This window comes from Stigmatopora nigra, chromosome 20 (assembly GCF_051989575.1).
Source record: "Stigmatopora nigra isolate UIUO_SnigA chromosome 20, RoL_Snig_1.1, whole genome shotgun sequence".
In the NCBI taxonomy this organism is placed as follows: Eukaryota; Metazoa; Chordata; class Actinopteri; order Syngnathiformes; family Syngnathidae; genus Stigmatopora; species Stigmatopora nigra.
In genome coordinates this window covers 8,021,173-8,034,478 of record NC_135527.1, presented here as the reverse complement: position 1 = coordinate 8,034,478, position 13,306 = coordinate 8,021,173, and the positions used below count along the sequence as shown (strand labels likewise).

The following is a 13,306-nucleotide window of genomic DNA, read 5'->3' as shown; positions in this document are numbered from 1 at the left end:
ACCACGCTCAAGGCCAAAAGAGTTCATAAGGAAAACCATCTAACCATTTTTCCGAAGGTAATGGGGGGTGTAATATATCTCTGATGAAATTGGGACCCCACAGGGCTCAACAGGGAGATGCGGCGTTAAAGCTCCGCCGGCTTTTCTCCTGGTGCAATAACCTCAAATACGGCTGAAATCGGGGAAAAATTGATATTCTGTGGCAGAAAAGGACGAAACATCACATTTTTAGCTATTTTTCTTAGTGTTATTGTTTGTATTTCCCTTCCGAACTTTGCTATCCATTCAAATCTAAATCTAACCCTTCCAAAACCTGCAAAAGTCAAGGTGAAACCTGATTTCAGGTACGTTTAGCGCTCTCGGCAATCCCCCGTAGAAGAGTTCACATTTTAAATGCTAAGTAAAACCATTAAAGTTGCATACTGTCCTTTTGCTACTACCATTGGGATCCGGGTCATCAAAAAAACGAAGCAAAATCAAATAAAACACAAACAAGAGTTCATAATCTAGCAAATGTAAGAGAAACAAAAAGTGTCTAGACCGTAGAAGCACAAAAGCATCAATAATGTGTTTGCATACTCGTCTTGGGAGAGAGAACTGAATAATTCATAAGCGGCTGAAATATATTCCTTCCTCTTTGCTAGCGTTTTTTTTTTTGCACTAATGGCTCTTTCTGCTTAATTTGGGCCGACTGACAACTGACGGCGTGCGATCAGCGCCGAGGCGTTCTTGGTCAAAATCTCATTTGACTCTGCGTGGCGTTTCAAAGCTAAATTAAAACTCGCTCAATGAAAAAATAAAAGTACTTGGTGTGTTCCTATTGGGTCATTCCCACAAGGTTGTATAGTAAGGGATACATAATTATCATTTCTAGATACCTGGTGTATTTTTGGGTCCTTCTTTTAACCCGATAGGCAGAAGTAAATACAAGAAATTAACTAGTACTATAATAAAAATGTAATACTATACAGTTTACTAATGACCAAAATGCAATGCTGTATTTTTTGAAAATAACAAATGTCAGCTAAAAATGTTACACTTGGAACCATTAGCCACGCCCTAAAAAGGGAAAACCATAAATGTTTAGCTAAATGAATTTTAAAGGCATTAATTGTATGCATCACTCAGTTTATTTATAAAATGTACATAAATAAAACTAGAACTATAGTCCATAACACTTGTTTTTTATAGTATTTAACTCATCCCCTCCCACTGATGTCCAATTAATTTAAAGGGGAAGGACTGGCTGCCCTTTTGGTCGCCGGTAAAATGTACTTGAATATTAAACAGTACTTGGATATTAAACAGTACTTGGATATTAAACAGTACTTGAATATTAAACACTACTTGGCTATTAAACACTACTTGGATATTAAACAGTACTTGGATATTAAAGAGTACTGGGATATTAAACAGTACTTGGATATTAAACAGTACTTGCATATTAAACACTACTGGGATATTAAACACTACTTGGATATTAAACACTACTTGGATATTAAACATTATTTGGATATTAAACAGTACTTGGATATTAAACAGTACTTGGATATTAAACTCTCTCTCTTAGATATTAAACTCTCTCATGAATATAATTTTGAGAGCTGGTTTCAACAGTAAACTTTGTCACCATTTGACCGGCCACCAAAGGACCGGCGACCAAACGTCCGAGCATCGAATTCCGCAGCCCTACAACCTCGTAAACCAAAAAAAAGACTTCCCCCAAACTTCCCCTCAATCCCTTTCCAAATAATGTTGATCCCCATCCAATCGATTTGCTTTGTTTCTGAACGCCGCTTAGTAACATGTCAGTCATTATTGGCGCAGCATTCCTCTAATTAGGCTACGGGAATTGAAGGTGGGAAAATGCAGCGGCAGTCAGCTTGAGGCATGAACAAAGACGTCGCCATTGGCAGACGGATATCGACCTGGAAAGTCTAAACCAAAACCCGAAGAAACAACATTGTCCCGTTGCTTTTTTTAACCAATCGGAAAGAGTAGCTTCAAACAATTTGAGCTATTTTTGTGTGTATTTTTTTTTAAGAAACGGCTATTAGCGCAGATGCTAGCTCTCATTTATTGTCGCCCTGCAGTGCAATTATTGCCAAATCCTGCGAGTACCATTCCCACCAATGACATAGCCAGAATGTCAAAGTAGTAATGGATAAAATAGGCCAAATCCTATAGAGTTGTGTTTCCTCCATTTATTTTGAGTGACCACTAAAATGTGAAGCCCTTTTCAATTTATTTCATGCTAATGAAAGTATTGCTTTCAGAGCGTGACTGAGAATCAAGTAGTAACATTGATTGCTCATAGTAATGCTTGTAATAGATTTATCCAGCGTACATTAGTATGACACCCCTCCGCAACCCTTCATTGGGAGTGCCTGTGGGAGTAGATTTTACATTCTAATCTCACTTGAAGGCAGCTAATCAGGATGCTTGCCAATCGCCGGCAATTTATTCTGTCGGACCTACTTACAGTACATTTACGGCGGAATGAGACGCTTACTACAAACAAAACTAATCTCCAATCTCATAGAACGAGGGGTCGGGAACCTTTTTTGACCGAGAGAGAACCATGAACAATTCATACTTTATAAAAGTATATTTTGAGAGCCATTCTCAGAATAGAAAAGTCAAAATATATGAAAATATGTGATTTTTTTGGGTCATTTTACCACTTTTAAAGTACAAAAAGTGTCCGAATTTTTTTGACAACATTGTTATGCTGAGATTATGCATACGGAAGAGTAAGGAACAACAAAAATAGGATTAAAGGGGTGCTAGAGGTAGGTCAGACGCCAGTTATTTGCATATTTTACCTCTCAGGTTTGTAAAGAGCCATATGAACTCATGGAAAGAGCCATATATGGCTCCTGAGCCATAGATTACTTACCCTTGCCCTAGAAAAAGATGCTTCCTGCCTCGGCGAGACTTAAAACTCCCAGATGACACCTGACAAGTTTCACATCATGGAGCTTGGTCAAATTGTCTTGACAATAACAAATGATGAAAAATACCCGAAAGTAAAAGCTGGATCCCCAGGTTCCTATTTGCTAAAGTGACAAGTGTTCTGTTGAGTCGAACAAAGAAATGACTAAGCGGCTTCTGGGGCGCATTTTTCTAAAAATCTACATTTTATAGAGGTGCCCAAAATGTATTTGTTAAAATATATTGTGGAGAACTAACACTTGAGTTTAAAGTTTGACTGAGAACAGCTAGTACTCGAACACAAAATCACCAAAACCATGTCCTCCCTCTACTCGAACTAAAATTCAGCACAGATGACAAAAGCAAAGTATTCCGGCCCTCCCCCAGGGGAACCACTTGGCCCCCTTTTAGTAAAAACCTGCCACTAATGGAAGCCGAGCCTGTAGTACTTCGATATTGTTTTGAAGACGATCCGCCTTTTATGGTAATCATAAACTACGGCTAAGTGGACGGCGAGGTCAGCCGCCAACGAGACTGGGGCGGCAGCTCGCCGACCAGGTGCGCCGGCACCCTCGTCGGCGCAAAAACAGCCGCTCTCTCTCTCGTCCGGTCGCCTGGCTGATTCTCGCTCTATGTTTATGAAGCCCTCGGGGCCGGTTGATGAAAAATTCATTTGCCCGGCGGGATGAACGGCGCACTCAAACGCCGGATGTTACTTTGCCGCCCCTTCAGAGCGCCACGCCGCAGCCAAATGAGGCGCTTTGGAGAGCGCCGGTACGTAGCGAAAGATTCACACCCTTCTGCTATGGTGGGGGGAGCGGCAGACCGGTCAACGAGAATAACATGTGATATTGTTATGTTTAAGATACGTTTGGGCGCTGGTCTTTTGGTCCCTTTTGTCCGCCGGTCTTTTGGTTGCCGGTCAAATGGTGGCAGAGAGTTTACGGTTTACTGAAACCAGCTCTCAAAATTGTATTTATGAGAGAGAAAGTTTAATATGTAAGTAGTGTTTAATATCTAAGTAGTGTTTAATATCTAAGTAGTGTTTAATATCTAAATAGTGTTTAATATCTAAGTAGTGTTGAATGTCTAAATAGTGTTTAATATCTGAGTAGTGTTTAATATCTAAGTAGTGTTTAATATCTAAGTAGTGTTTAATATCTAAGTAGTGTTTAATATCTAAGTAGTGTTTAATATCTAAGTAGTGTTTAATATCTAAGTAGTGTTTAATATCTAAGTAGTGTTTAATATCTAAGTACTGTTTAATATCTAATTAGTGTTTAATATCTAAGTAGTGTTTAATATCTAAGTACTGTTTAATATCTAAGTGGTGTTTAATATCTAAGTACTGTTTAATATCTACGTACTGTTTAATATCCAAGTACATTTGACCAGCGACCAAAAGGGACCAAAACAACGGTGACCAAATGTCCGGTAACGTGATCAGCCTACATGCCGAGTTTTGCAACAAAGCGGGTCTTTTTTGTGCATTTTGTTCCAAATCCAATACAGACGATTTAACAAATGACGTCCAATTGCGTTCCTCTTAAAAACGAATGTCTTAGTCAAACTTTTTTGAGCAACTCTGGGTTGTCCGCCATTGAGGACAGCAGCTTTCAAGTCATCCTAATGCCTTTTTCCCCTCACATTGACGTTGTCTAGCAGAGACACCCCGAAAGCGATCTAATCTTTTTTTTTACCGAATGAACTGACATTCTCAAGCCTCTCTTGACAATGAACTGCTGTTTGGGTATTCATTCCCAGCCAAGGTGCCGCGGGTCAGACATCTTGACGAGCACAATACCGGCACATGAAAAGGATGAACGAGTGGCTAAGGCCCATATAGCGCCAACGTCGTCTCCAGAGTCTGGATATCGGCCAACGGCGCGCTAATCGCCGCGCCGGTGCCGGCGAGAATATGATCTTGACACAATGGCCACGAGCGCTGAGCGCCAATTAGCCTCAGCTGGTGGGCAAGGCGGGGGACAATGTATTTGTGCTCCCGTCCCGGCTGGAGTCGCTATTTATCTTGCAGACCGAAAGAAATGAATTCATGCACGGGGGGGATTGGTAAAAGGCGCAGATATGGATGACGTTGTCTCATGTTTCAATTGGACTCGGAATGTAATTCCAGTAGAGAGAGATTACATTCATCTGATGGACATATTCCCATTGCTCATGTCACTACCAGCCAAAAGGTACTTCTTTGTAATTGGGGATGGGGAAATGTGAAGTGGAAGGTTTGACGGAATTAATGGTTGGCTGCCATCCACTGATGGAGACCCTGGTTTTTGGTAAGACCTCGAAGGGTCTTAAATATGACAATATCATACGTGACCGGACGTTTGGTCGCTGGTCTTTTAGTCAAATGTACGTAGATATTCAACAGTACTTAGATATTAAACTCTCTCTCTTAGATATTAAACTCTCTCTCATGAATATAATTTTGAGAGCTGGCTTCAATAGTAAACTCTGGCTACCAAAAGACCGGGGACCAAAAAGGAACAAAAGACTAGGGACCAAAGACTGGGGACCAAAAGACTGGCGACCAAAAGGGACCAAAAGACCAAGGACCAAGAGAGCAGGGACCAAAAGACCAGGGACCAAAAGACCAGGGACCAAAAGACCGGGGACCAAAAGACCAGGGACCAAAAGACTGGGGACCAAGAGACTGGCGACCAAAAGGGACCAAAAGACCAGGGACCAAAAGACCAGGGACCAAAAGACCAGGGACCAAAAGACCAGGGACCAAAAGACCAGGGACCAAAAGACCAGGGACCAAAAGACCAGGGACCAAAAGACCAGGGACCAAAAGACCAGGGACCAAAAGACCAGTGACCAAAAGACCAGTGACCAAAAGACCAGTGACCAAAAGACCAGTGACCAAAAGACCAGTGACCAAAAGGGACCAAAAACCGGCAACCAAAAGACCGGCAACCAAAAGACCGGCAACGAAAAGACTGGCGACCAATCATCCAAGAACCAACTAAGCACTCTACAGTGAAAAAACATGGAGTACATCTACTCTCTTTTGTCATCATTCTGGCCAAAACTAATCCTCTCATATAAACCTAGGACATTATTATCTACCACAAACAAGTCTCACAACCTCCCACAATACCACCTGCACCCAACAGGTTTTCTTCGGAGTACGGGGGCGACGACAAAGACACAAACGTAAATCCGAATCCACGTCTTGGTGGTCCCTGCGAGCGGTGTGTAATCGCAATGACACGCTAGTGTAATCCATTTAAAACACTTTGGCTCGGGCCTAAGGCGGCTTTGACTCCCACTGCAGGCTTTGCTCCAACACCCCCCTCCCTCCAACACCCCCCAACGCCGCTACTTCTAGTTCTGAGATCAGTTTCCGCGACTGCCTGCAATTAGCGCGGCCGCCTAGAGCGTGCGAGTGGATGTTAAATTCGAAAAAAAACCTTTTGATCATCTTCAATTGGAGTGCAAACTCATGGTCGGCAAAAGGAGGCGCTCTCTCTCTCTCGGATCTCATGGCCTAAGCAAACATTAGCTCACGCTAAAGCTTTTCCGTTTGCGTGGGGCGGGGGGGGGGGGTTGAAAGCCACCGGTGAGTTGTTAAATCGGTGACTTCTAATCTTAATGGAGTAAATATGCCGGTAGCTTTTATCGAAACGCGTGTTGACCTGAGGGGTCGCCGTTAATTGAACTAATTGCGTGCTCGGAGGGACCGTATTTAACGGCTCGCCGCCTGATTTAGTCACCGTGTGGTACTCGGCCCTTTAATGACTCTGTTGGGATGTTTTTTGGGGGGGGGATTTCGTGACTTTTTGGTGCCTGTAGGGGAGGTTTAAAAAGATTGTTTATACCGAGTTAGGCATTTGTTTTGTGTAGTTTTTAACCGTAATTAAGCCAGAGTTGTTTATAACATTATTTTACTTTGACAATAGAATAATGTTTTGGTGGATTGTGAATGAATAAATGCTTTTTGATTGGGCGCCGCTACGCAAAGAAGCCTATAGGGAACCTTTTTGACAAAGAGAGAGCCATAAACAATTCATATTTTATAATGTTATTTCTTTAAAACAAATTTCAGAATTGAAAAGTCAAAATATATGAAAATTTGTGATTATTTTGGACATTTTACCACTTTTAAAGTCCAAAAAGTCTCCGAATTCTTTTGACAACATTGTTATGCTGTTGCTAATCAATCAGTATCAATGAATAGAGTAATGAAAAACTAAATTATGATTAAAGGGGTGCTAGAGCTAGGTCAAACGCCAGTGTTACTACTATTGGTGCATTCGGGACTCAGTTTTCGCAGTGATTTGCATATTTTACCTCCCATCTTAGTGAAGAGCCATATGCACCCATGAAAAGAGCCATATATAGCTCTCGAGCCATATGCACCCATGGAAAGAGTCATATATGGCTCCTGAGCCATAGGTTCCCTACTTCTGCCACAGAGAATCGGGTTAGTTTGATAAAAATATCTATATAACTGACATTTTTATGCAAAAATAGACTTATCTTCAATGCAAGATTTGTTCTACTTTGCAAATATATTTCCCTTTAAGATGTAGAGGGTTCAAAAACAATCAAAAAATGTATAGAATAGCAAGAAATGCCTTTGGGTAGCACAACATACCTCAGACAACCTTTAAAAGCAATTAAGCGCAATGTGTTGACTTGGAAACACAGCAAATACTTGGGCCAGCTTTTTACCCTTAAAAGTTTGATGGTTTTTTTTGCTGGGTTCCAATTCGGAGGGAATTAACAAATAATGTCCGCCTGCTGCCACATTAATAAGCTGGATCTTCCCCAGAGTGGTAAGAAATAACAGCACAGACTCGGAAGATATCACATCCCCCAAGTCAACAGCTCAATCTCGCCTCCCTCGCCCACCTCAGTGGCCCTCCCCCCTACACAACCCCCCCACCCTCCCCCCCTACACACTCCTCACCCGCTTTCATTCCGGCGAGATGGATGCTAGGGCCTTCAATTCCACGCTTCCTCAGACGGAGGAGATTGATTCGTCTGCGGGACTCTTCTGACCTTTGATATGATCCAATAAGGGACGCCTGGCGCTAACTGTATTAGCCAATCAAAGAAGGGGAGGCGTATTAGGAGGGAAAGGAAGGTGTTCCCCTATCCCCCGGAGACCCCAAATTCTATTCCCAATAGATCGGTCGCCCGTCTATCTGGCGTCAAGCCCAATGGAAAGCAAAAAGATGTGAATTGCACTTTGCCTACAGGCTCTTTGGGTCAAATTTAATTTAAACATCGATTGGAGTTATTTCTACAGATACGCTGCTGAGCCTAAGTCTTCTGTCCAAGGCCTTGTTTTATTTGCCAGTTTATTTGGGTGCTTGGTCCGGTGCTCGGACGTTTGGTCGCCTGTCAAATGGTGACAGAGAGTTTACTGTTGAAAACAGCTCTCAGAATTATATTCATGAGTGAGAGTTTAATATCTAATGGAGATAGTTTAATATCTAAGGGAGAGGGTTTAATATCTAGAAGAGAATTTAATATCTAAGTACTGTTTAATATCTAAGAGAGAGAGAGGGTTTAATATCTAAGTACTGCTTAATATCTAAGAGAGAGAATTTAATATCTCAGTACTATTTAATATCTAAGTACTGTTTAATATCTAAGTACTGTTTAATATCTAAGTACTGTTTAATATCCAAGAGAGAGTTTAATATCTAAGTACTGTTTAATATCTAAGTACTATTTAATATTTAAGAGAGAGTTTAATATCTAAGTAATGTTTAATATCTAAGTAATGTTTAATATGTAATTACTGTTTAATATGCAAGTACTGTTAAATATCTAAGTACTGTTTAATATCTAAGTACTGTTTAAAATCTAAGAGAGTTTAATATCTAAGAGAGAGAGTTTAATATCTAAGAGTGAGAGTTTAATATATAAGTACTGTTTAATATCCAAGTACTGTTTAATATCTAAGTACATTTTACCAGTGACCAAAACACCGGCGACCAAACGTCCAGTCACTCTTGGTCCAAGCCAAATTAAAAGCATCACCATATTTCTGATCTTTGACTAAATATTAAATATAGATATGTATGAAAACTCAAAAAAACAACATTTGTAGAATTTTCCGGTCCACAATAACAATCAAAAGACACGTATACTACTCCAACAGGAGCAAATTAATCATGGCAGCCTAAATTGCCAGACATATTGTCCCTCCAAATAAACCCTAACTACTCCATGCCCTGTGACAAACCCCAGCATAGGGGAACATTTCATATCATTTTTTACACACAATCACGTCCCTGCCATGTCGTAGTAAAACTGGATTAGTCTAGTTTTTTGGGGGGGACGGGGGGTGAAGCGAACCTGCTCAATCTTTACATTCAAAGGTGAAGCAAAATGGGAGTAATACTCCAGGATAAAAGCTTTCAAGATGCCTGTAGCATTTGGCCAAGAGCGCTTTTAGTCGGCGGCGTGACGGCGAGATGACAAAACCAAGCAATTTCAGACAGCCGTGTACTCAAAAGGACTCGACGGATCTCGGTCTGCCCCTCGTCGGAACATGAAGAAGACCCACCATGTAAGAAAGAACAGAGGGGAGGGTTTTTAAAGATGCCAGGGACCTCCTCCTCTTCCTCCTCTTCCTCACTTCTGTCCAAACTAACCAAGGTCTGGAGATAAAAACCAGCCCGCAGAGGGTGAGACTGATCCCTCATTGTTATTCTCCCAAGATGCCGAGCGTGGAAACTCCGGGTAAAGAAGCGACAGCGTGGTGTTTACACGCGTTGTCCTTTTCAGATCATTGTACACACAGGATTACACAAGGATTTCAATGTTCTAAGCCTTAAAGAAACCAGAATTCCATCTCTCTCAACGACCAATCTTTACATTTTACGTTAGTTTGCGTCAAGGGAAAAAGTTTGGTGGATTCAATATGGCCGTCCAGGTTGTGTTGGGTTGTGGGGGAAATTATTGTTGTGTTTCTGTTGTATTTTATGACTTATTCCTGGCAAATTTGGTGACTGTAGGGACGTTTAAAATGATTGTTTTGACTGATTCGGCCATTTGTTTTATTTATTGTTTAGCAGTAATTAAGCAATTGGAAGCAGAGTTGTTTTTATAACAATATTTGACTTTGATAATAGAATAATGTTGCCAGATTATGAGTGAATAAATGCTTTTAGGTTGTGCTGCTACGCAAAGAAGCCTACAGGGTAGGGAACATGTGGCTCAGGAGCCACATGTGGCTCTTTGGATAGGTGGATCTGGCTCTTTGCTAACCTATTAGCTAAAATATGGAAACTGCTGATGACAGAACTGAGTTATTACATTTAAAACTGCTTTAATCTTCATTTTCTTTAGATTAGTCTCTTCTGGAATGCATATTTGTATTTATTAGCAACTGAAAAGTAGTTTTTAGGGTAAAATTAGTAAAAACAGGGACCCATTTATATATATTTTGACTTTTAAAGTCAGAGAATGGCTCTCAAGGAAAAATATTAGAAAATATGAATTGTTTCCGACCCCTGCTACAGAGTATGGGGGTCATTTGGTAAACATAACTGCATAACTGACATTTTTACGTGAAACTAGACGCACTTATGTGCAAAATTTCTCCATTTTTGCTGATGTATTTTGTCTAAAAGCCACCAAAAAATGTAGAGAACCCTCCCAATTGGCTACAACATTTTTTCCCTAGCTAGAATTCCCTGGGAAGCCAGCTGAGTAGCGTCTAATTGATTTCTCTTGTTCAGTTCCAGGCATCGAACCACTCGCCGCCTCACCCCTCGCCGACTTCATAGCCGTCACCACGGCGGCGGCGTTGAAATTTATACATGGCGGCGTTCTGGCCGGGAATACTCGAAAGCAGGGGCTTTAATTGGGGAGCGGTCGGCAGCCGGACAGATGGCATAGATCAAGCTTTAATGGCGTTGGCGTCTATAGCACGGAAGGCAAACGTTGTCACGGCTTAACAAGGGTCTGATTTACGAGCTGGGGGCCGTATAACTTAAACGGTTCAGGTGTGGCGCTTTTTGGAGTGTCCTCCATGCCACCCTACGACTTCAAAAGGATTGGACGTCCACTAGGGACCGCTGTATTTGTGAATTCACAACCCGGAGGATGAAAAGAACGGCGTAATTGAATGTGTGTCTTGTCACAAGGCGGCTTGGGGAAAGGAATTGAACGCCAAGGGTGATAAGGAGACAAGGTGGGCTTTTATTACCCTTCTTTAGTACTTCTACGGACACGTTTTGGTGATCAATATCACCTGATCTGTCTTGACTAAAGTTCTGTCTGTCCTTTTATGCCTGTCCGGTTTTTCCTGAGAGTTATTTAGATGTTGTCCCGCATTCTTAAAGCTAATTTGGACAAAATATTTTACATAGAAGCGTGTTGCCGAGCAGATTTCGGGGTGCGGAGTCATTCGGTAATTTGGACTGTCTTATTTAATCATCTCATTATTAAAAAGGGAGTCAGCAAAGTGAAGTTGCAGGTCTGTTTGACTCAAGTGGGCGTGTCTGTTTTACAAGATCCACTCAACTACTTTGGCTTGGAAAATATGATTCCAAGCCATCCGGTACGGATAGACGAGTTTAAAACTGCTAGGTCATCGGAAGTTCTTCCCATCCTATAACAACAAGGTACTCTAAAATTGTTGTACTGGTTGAAAGACTTCCTTTAGAAGCAAACTGTGACGCACATATAAGAAGAATGAGAAGATCTACCAATGTCGTCATTAGCTTTTAGATGAAATTAAGTTTTTAAACTGTAACGAAATAGCTTTTCCATAAAAATCCAATGCCAATCCAACACATTAACCCGCATAAAACCGACCCATATGCCAACAACACATAAAAATATATATGCCAGTAAAAATGCAAAGTATTTAGCTTAAAAATAATATATCAATACACAATAACTATCTATAACTACAAGACCTAAACCAGTAGACGGCGTAATGTGGGCGGAGTCTCATGCCAGGATGGACCCTATATTAGCCACACCCAAAAAGAGTAAAAATCCAACTATTAAACAGCAAATCTACCATTTGTTCGAGATTGATTCCCTAACCTGATTGGATTCCCTTTAAAAAAATCATCTAGTTTCAATAATTATCATCTTTTTGCATTTTTTCCAACACATTTTTGTTTTTTTTCCAACAAATTATATAACCACTCCAACAATATGTAGAGCAGTTGCGAAAAACACATTACCCTGCAAATTTTAGATGCTGCCAAGCCGCAAACGGCACGAAATTTCACTCCGTTTACGCTTCACCGGCACCCTGTCACAACATTTAGCCTCGGCGGCAACTTTCCCCTTTTAGTTTCGTCTTCAGACCCCCAACCGCAGCCTTTCTGAAGCTTCAAATACACCCCAAAACTTCCCACTACACCCCATTAAAATGTTACAGTTGCTCAACGGTGCATGGCAGAAACGGTTCATCGATAATAAGAGAAAATTCTACATCTCAACTTCATAATATACACAAAAAAGTATTGACTTACTATGTACGCTGGAAGGGTTGAACGGTAGAGCACCTGCCGACTGTCTTTAAAAGAAAAAAATGGAGTACAATCAAGGTAAGGAATATCTTAAACTAAATATAATCCAAAACGTGGACTTACCAGGGCTGGGAGGTTTGCTTCCCACGGAAATTCCAGAGGAGTCCCTTTCATCCAAGTCCGAAAACAGCAATGCCTTTCTTATTCCAAAAAAAATGTCCTTTTTAACTGTAAAAGAAGAAGTCCATTAGCCATTATTAAAAGTCCAACATCTGGGATGAGCAGGATTGGGAATTCAATGCGGGTGGGTACCTGCTCTCTTTTTGGTGCCGGTCTTCGGGATTACGGCGTCGAGAGCAAAAAGATGCTTTTCCCGAGGAAACGCTGCCGCTGCACGCTGTCCGATTTACGCCGGCTTCTGAGCTGGGAGAGAAAGAGAGAGAGAGAAATAGAGAGAGAGTGAGAAAGAGAGAGAGAAAGCTAAGTGTGTGTGTATGTCAAGAGAGGAAGCGCAGATTGTTTTTTGGCCACAGGAGGGCAAACTAGAGTGATGCACTAAGCTCAATAGATGCCATTGACGGTACTTGACGGCTAATTTGTTTCAAGTGTGCCGACCTTCCTAGGAAAAACGGGTTGGACAATTGTTAAGAATAGGAATTTTCTAGCTTAGCAATTTGTTTGTTTTAGAATCAAAGTATTTGGAGGTAAATAAAATAAATTTTAATTTTGGGAAGGTTTATTTTCAGGGATTTGAGATAGGTATTCTGTGAATTTCAAGTTTTTATGATGGAAAATAGCCTGTAGAGGGCAGCGATGTATCTTTTTGACTTGGTATAACATTAGTTTTTGCCTTAAATATGTTTCTATGGTTCATTGAAGTAAAATATCAAACTAAT

General features: G+C 41.0%; 1 long non-coding RNA gene across 1 annotated transcript in view; it reads right to left on the bottom strand.

Annotated features, from left to right (window-relative positions):
* LOC144213879 (uncharacterized) overlaps positions 1–12,657 on the bottom strand; it is a 44,668-nt gene extending 32,011 nt beyond the window's left edge. The window contains exons 1-2 of the long non-coding RNA XR_013330151.1: positions 12,534–12,657; positions 12,414–12,457 (exon numbers count right to left, since the gene is read on the bottom strand). This is a non-coding gene — a long non-coding RNA (uncharacterized LOC144213879). The remainder of the gene's footprint in view (positions 1–12,413; positions 12,458–12,533) is intronic.
* Positions 12,658–13,306: the final 649 nt, after the last annotated feature.